This window comes from Calidris pugnax, unplaced genomic scaffold, assembly GCF_001431845.1.
Source record: "Calidris pugnax isolate Ruff unplaced genomic scaffold, ASM143184v1 scaffold273, whole genome shotgun sequence".
Taxonomy (NCBI): Eukaryota; Metazoa; Chordata; class Aves; order Charadriiformes; family Scolopacidae; genus Calidris; species Calidris pugnax.
The window spans coordinates 10,875,136-10,882,331 of NW_015094508.1; the positions used below are offsets into that span (position 1 = coordinate 10,875,136).

At 41.0% G+C, this 7,196-nt stretch overlaps 1 protein-coding gene across 2 annotated transcripts in view; it reads left to right on the forward strand.

The window, feature by feature from the left end:
• Positions 1-7,196, forward strand: part of ANKRD55 (ankyrin repeat domain 55) — a 49,329-nt gene that overhangs the window by 40,363 nt on the left and 1,770 nt on the right. The window lies entirely within an intron of this gene.

Genomic DNA, 7,196 nt, shown 5'->3' on the forward strand with positions numbered 1-7,196 from the left:
ACAGAGAGGTCACCAACAGCAGGTTGCTCGTGATCCCATCCACTTAGGTTTTAAATATGTCTAAGGATGCAGACTACACAACTTCTCTGGGCAAGGTGTTTTAGTATTTGACCACCCTCTTCTTACTTATTTGTGCCAATTGACTCTTTTCCCTTCCCCACTGAGAAGATTCTGGCTCCTTTTTCATTGGTCCCCCAAATCAGGCATTTATACATTTTGACAAGATCCCCTCAGCTGCCTTTTCTTCTCAAAGCTGAACCACCCCAGCTCTTTCAGCCTCTCATTTGAGGCTGGACAGTCCAATCCCTTAATCATCTCCATCACCCTTTCTTGGACTTGCTCCATGTCTCTCTTGTAGTGAGGCCCCCAGAACCGGACACAGCACTCCAGAGGTGTCTCACCAGCAGTGAGTAGAGGGGAAGGATCATCTCCCATGATCTTCTGGTAACACTCCTCTTAATGCAGCCCCAGATACTGTTGGCTGTCTTTGCCACAAGGCTCCTGCTCGTCTCTTTGCCATGCCGGTTCATGTTCAGCATGTTGTCTATCAGGGACCCCAGATTCCTTTCTGACAAGCTCCATTTCAGCTGTTTGATCCTCAGCATGTATTGGTGCAGGGAGCTATTCCTCCCCAGGTGCAGGACGTTACATTTCCCCTTGTAAGAGTCCTGTCTGTCCATTTCTCCAGCCTGTCAAGGTCTCTCTGAATGGTAACACACCCATCTGCTGTATGATCAGCCAATCCTCCCAGTTTTACATCATTTGCAAACTTGCAGAAGGTGCACTCTGCCCCATCATACAAGTCACTAATAAAAACATTAAATAGTATTAGCTCCAGTATCAACTTCAGGGGTATTCCACTAGTGACTGGCCCACCTCCAGTTGGACTTTGGGCTACTGATCACAACCCTTTTCTCCAATGAGTTACATCGAGTTGGCCTAGTAGAAGTGATGGTTTTGGTTCTACATTTATTCTCAAGAGCAGAGGTGACTGGAAGTCTCACAGACACAGGATTTTTCACTCTCAATTTCACTGTTGATTGCGTATGCCTGTATGACTCAGGTAGCTTTTCATAGGGAACAGGACATGATGACTTACAGGATGCAGAGAGAGGGATGACAACACCCTAATGACTGCATGGCACAGAACAGTTGGATATGTGAGATGAAAGCCAGGGTAAAGAATGACTCTTCTGTAGACAGCATGTCAAGTATAATGACACTGATTTTTGTGTCCTTTTCCTAGCAAAAATCAGAGGGAAAAGGATTAGAACAAGATCATCAGGTTTCCAAAAACTTTGTCATTTTCTGAATGTTGCATAGGCAAAAAGATGCTCTATGTCTCACTGTCTTAAGCATGAGGACAGGACTAATTCATTTCTCTCATTCTAACAGCAACTGGTTTGGGAAGCTCCTGTAACACAGGAACTAAAATAAAGGGATTGAGAGAGCAGCAGTGTTTTTTTTTTTGCTCAGCACTTTCAGCCAGTTCTTCATTCCCAAGGCAGTAAAAATCAAGGTCCCAAAGAGCAGGGAAAGCCTCACCCCATTCCCACAGCCCCGGCAGAGTGTCAAAACTTAGTGAGTGTCACAGTCTGGATCCAGCCAGGGACAGGGGTGTTCTTCACACACAAACACTAGTCCTACTCCCAGCAGTGGGCTGCCCTCGCGTTCTGGTGCTCCACTAAGTGTAAATCCCCCAATGTATTTTGGATTTGGAGGACTTGCAGTTTACTATTTGTCATCCTGCAGGTCAGCCAGGTCCCAGGTCCACATTTCAGAGCTAAATTTAAAATTCATTGCCTCTTACAATCTAAGTTACAGAAGCAATTCTGCAACTAAAACAATATTACTAAAAACGAAACAGCAGAGGTAGCTTTATAGGGAACATCAGATTGGGTAGGGGAAATACAAAATCCTGCGCTGCTGCTGCACATTAAATTAGAGAGGAAGAAGAAAAGTAGAGATATGTGGAATATTGAGACAGTATTCTCTATCTGCGCAGAGGAAAGAAAATAATCCAACTGCTTTCAAAACCCCAGCTCCACGTCTTCTATTTTTAAGCCTTCTATTAATGTTCTCCGTGTCTTCTAGTTAAAACATAGTTGTAAGCAAAATCCTAAAAAAAAATATTTCGTAATCACTGGTGTTCTTGCAGTAATTCATACAAACAGCCAGGATTTTAGTTCTAGTCTCATGCCAAAACCTGTGTTTTACAAATAAGATACATTTATCACAGTTAATAATAATGGTTTAATTAACTAAAACAGCACACTTGTCCAGGTGCCATTAGTGCTTGAACATCAGTTCAAACCAGTAACAGGAAAGCAAAGTTATTTGCAAAATAGATTACATTTCTTCTTTGTTAACACAAATGACACATTTCATCCTGGAGCTTTGCAAATAACTATTTCAGAGCCAAGATTTCAGTCATTCTCCATCCAGTCCTAAAAATATTACTGTTCTGGACTCAGGCTTTACCCAGGCAAATGGCTCCAGCAATGAAGTCTGAAGATAAACACTTGTGTTTCTGTAGTGTTTTTGTTACACAAGATGTGTGCTAAAAACATGCAACAAAGCCAGGGCCGGGGGGGAAGCAACCAGGGAGCTAAAACAATAAAATAAGCATAAATTAGAAAGAGAACTGAAACTACTCAGAGATTAACAGAAAGAAGAAACATCTCCCAAAAAAAGGAAGGGCAATGAAAAAAAAGGAAGAGATGCTTTAATCTCTAAGCAAAAACATTTAAAAATACAAGTTAGAAAGAGGATAATAGGAATGAAATAGCAACCTAGGAAAAGAGTACTTGGGTGACTTTAAACCACAGTTTATAGACTTGCACTCTCCAGGGGTTTCTAGGGCCAACGAGGTCCCTCGCATGACTTTTTGAGTAGCCTCAGCACAGCCTGGTATCTCTCTTACTCCCCATGCTGCTGCTCCATCCCCAGCACAGCCTTTCTACCTCATCACACATCTCTCCCATAGACCCCTGGAAAATAGGCTTACAACTGCCACACACAGCTCACACAATGCCAGAATAATTTTCCAAACAAATATGGGACTTCCAGAGAATTCACTGCTGCTCTCACTTCTTCATGTGGCTTAGAAGGTCTGAAGCCAAAGTGATGTCATTACTTGTTGGGAAAAAGAAAAAAGAAAAAAAGGTCTATTTCTGTAGGTCATTTAATAATATTTTCTGGGGATCAGTAGTTTGTTTTGCTGTTATTCATCATAAGCTGAAGTTTTCTTTTCCCCAAGTTAACAGCACAGGATTCCACAAAAGCACTCTCCCTTCTGCAGAGGGCCACCGTGGTTCACTGCTTGCAAAAGGAAGAGAGTCTGAGAGCCATCCCATCTGCTGGAGTACGTACTCCTGGGGTAAATGCCTCCCTGACAGCCTTATTCTTGCCCCTCCAGTTTGTAATAGCAGCCACTGGAGAGTTACTGAGTGGAAAAGTCTCCCTGAATTAGTAGTTCTAATTGTACCACTGACTCTGCCCTCTGAACATGAACAATTACTATTGCTTTCACCGTGTATAGCTTCTGGCAACCAGCCTTAAGGGTTGTGTCTTTCACAGAGCCCAGTGCTGTGTCCAGGTTTGCGAGTTTCAATACATATACCAATCCTTATATGTATTATCTCAAAGGCATCTATGCACCAGTCCTGAAATCCTTAACGAATATCCTAAATTGACTTCAGCATGTAGGACTAAATGGAAAGCATCAATGTTTGGTTGGATGCTGTTTTTCACTTCTTTGAATGTGCATGGGTTTATGACAGCCATCCGGTCATGAGGGTGAAGTTAAATTATACTGCTTTTGCATCTCTTAAACCCATCATTAAGGGCTTATCTAGTACGTAAGAGTGTTCTGGAGATACTTGGCACAGGTGTAAGCTTTGAATGCATGAACATATGTATGCCTATGCTCCAAAGAGGGAAACAAGTGCATCTTGTTTCCTCTCAATATGCATTTGGTTTACACAACAAAGTTTCAGTGAACTCAAAGCATTCTGTCATGTGCCAGAAAACATGACAGAAAACAAATAGGCTCATTTATTGTATTTAGCCATCCTGCTTGATTCACACAAATTCAATATGAACTAAAGCAAAGTATTAATCGTTTGGGGTATTTTTTTCATGGAAAGGAGAACTAAGAGATTTCTTGAACCTCTGGACATGAATGAGGGTTGCATATGACCCATGAACTACACTACATTGCCAAAGGCCAGACAGCTCTAGTAAACACTGCCTGCTCAGGCCATCACAACTTGAATTGTACTGAAATTAGCATGAAAAGACAAAAAAAATCTACCAATTTTTTAAATACTCTCTATAGAGATTCTTTGCCCCAAATAGAAACCTGACGAATCTTACAGAATTACTGCTCCTGCTAAATAAATAGTGAACGATGAAATGAGTATATGATATATGATTCAGGGGAATATGGCAAGGAGAACTTCAGCCTCTTTTGCATAATGTGTATAGTAAAAATATAGATAGATGCAGAGCTCTTGCAGTGCCCACTGCAGACATTTGAGGGGTAATGTTTGCTTTCAACAGGGCGAATTTCTGACTTATTAATTATATACTGCGTAAATCTATAGACAGAGCAGGGCTTGCATGACAAGACTGGTGTGCTTCTGCTTTGATGAGGCACGGAAGCTGCAGGGTTTCTGCTTGAACTTCTTCATTATATTTCTGACTTGGGCACAGTCTGTGGCCCCAGGTACCTGCAGGACTGTTACTCCCCAGGCCACTTATTCCCCATCTGACATTCGGACTTCTGGTGATTCGGGATTTCTCTGTTTGTTTCTTTTCCCTAAGTATAGTGGTTTGCATTTGCCTTTGCTGAGTTTCATTATCTGAATTTCTTACCATTCCTCCGATTTATCAAGGTCAATTTGCATTATAAACCTGTTCTCTAGGAAATCACACCTTGAGTGCCTTTTTTTCATCAGGTGTGTGTCCATGTTATAGTAATGGATCTACCTTATTTTTTATTAAAATCTGTGACAAAATTAATAATCCTTCCTTATTAAAATACATAATTTCTCACTTCTCCCGCATCCACTCCTGCAATGTCCCAGTTATTTTTTTTTCATGAGTGTTTCTTGGTGAGCAGCAAGAAGGCAGACTTCATAGGTTCAAATATTCATTTCCAAGGAACACCAACTGTGGGAAGGATTTTCAGTATTTAGGATTTTTTTTGTTAGGTTAACTCACTTGAAATTTCTTAAGTCCTCATTTCTTGTCTTTTTACTCCACATCCTTCAAGAAACTCCACCCAGTATTCTACCTATGAGTTCCTCAAGTGTGCTGAATGTTTAGTTTGGCTTGGGGAATTTTTTTAAGAGCAAAATTAACTCATAAGGTCCAGTTTATCACAGGTGTATTGACTGCAGTAGTCACTCAGTTCATACCAGTTGATTATGTGGTCTGTTATTTCCAATAAAAATTAGTTCATTTATCAGTTTATCCTCTTTTAAAACAGTCCAAATCTAGATCAACTTCAGAGGTTCCTCTGGAATTACACAAGATTTTCATTGGGTTAAGACAGAATACTCTTCTCCATTCCTCATTTCTGTAGAATTTCCCGAAAATTCCCTGCACCAGGAAGATTTCTGTCAGAGATTATGAAAAGGGAATAATCAAAGGGGCCGCCAGGAAAAATGCAAACATGGATACTCAGGTTTTCATTAGAGTTGACTAAGAAAGGGAATGATAATGACAGGCTGAGACAGTCACCTCTCAAGCAGAGTGCTTAATCAGGACACTTCCTGCATGTAAAGAACAGAACACAAGCATGATACGAATCTAGGAGAAATGGTTGGCTCAGAGAATGGTTTTTGATACCTGACCACTAGGAAGCATTTGTGGTTAGTTTCAAAGGTTGAAGCCAGCAAAATAGAGAATACAAATAACATTCTGGTGGCTGCCATGACTAGTAAGAAGAAACTCAAGCTAAAAAATCTTAGAGGAAAACGTTAATAGCTTCTTATATATTCATCACAACAGTTGCAGATGGAAGGACATCACAGATGGAATGAGAATGTAACCAAGTAAAAATCAATGTAAAAAACTGCAGGGAACATTTTGTAGCCAAAACAGAGATGGTGATAACTCCAGTAGGGAACTCCTCAAATGGTTGAACTGAAAAACCCAAACTATTTGTATAAAAAGAGCTTGTGAATAAAACAGAGAATTAAATGAAAAGAAGTTAATGCAATTCACAATAAATCCTAGGGCACAGAAAAATAGGTCTACAATTAAGGTTTTGAATTCTCCTTTTAAAAAAATCAGGAAATTAGATAACGAGTTGCCTGAATGAAGGAGCTTGAGGATTTCAATTTAGGGAAGATATAGAACTGCATCAACTTTAAAGCACAAACAATGTTACACTGCTGAGTGTGAGGTGGAGATTAAGGATGGTCTAAATCCACAGTTTCTTACAAGACTGCCTGTCGCGGACGGAGTGATTAACTTCACTAGTTAGAGTGAAGCAGAGAAATATTTATTAAGGTGAAACAGTGATTTAATAAAACCAGTAGTGTGATAAAACCAGTGGTAAATGCGATAGTGTTTACAAGATTCGATGTCAGGGTACACTCTATTATTTACTGCACAGAGGACAGGGTCAGACAGAACTGTCAGGGAGACCCTCCCGTTGAGTCACGAGGTTCAGAAAGGACCCCCTGGCTTTCTAAACTCCTTCTCAGAGAGGAGTCCAGGTGCGGCTGGATCCAATCCTAGTCCCAGACTTGGTCAACGGTTTATGTCTAAAGGATTATATATGCACAATTAATCCTTTACATTACTTAGATAAAATTTCAAAGCTTAGCATGCTATTAGTCAGTTACCGAAACTCTGTTGCGGCAAGGATTCCCTCAACCTCGAGGAGGAGAACCGGAAACTCTGTTGCGGCAAGAAATCTCTCAACCTCGAGGAGTAGAACCTTCAGTGAGCATCCTCACCAAAGGGGAGATCCTGGCGTGCAGCCCGCTGCCATACAGGAGAGCTCAAAGGGCTCTTGGGCTGTCCACTGTTTATACAGTAAGATAATTGACCTATAGTCATATTTTCATGGCAACAAAATTTCTAGGTCCCCACTCCAGACAGTATTTTGACTATGCTGCCAGCCATCCCCCAGAGACCGGGTGCAAGTTATCACAGCTGCTGTTGTGATGGCCATGGTG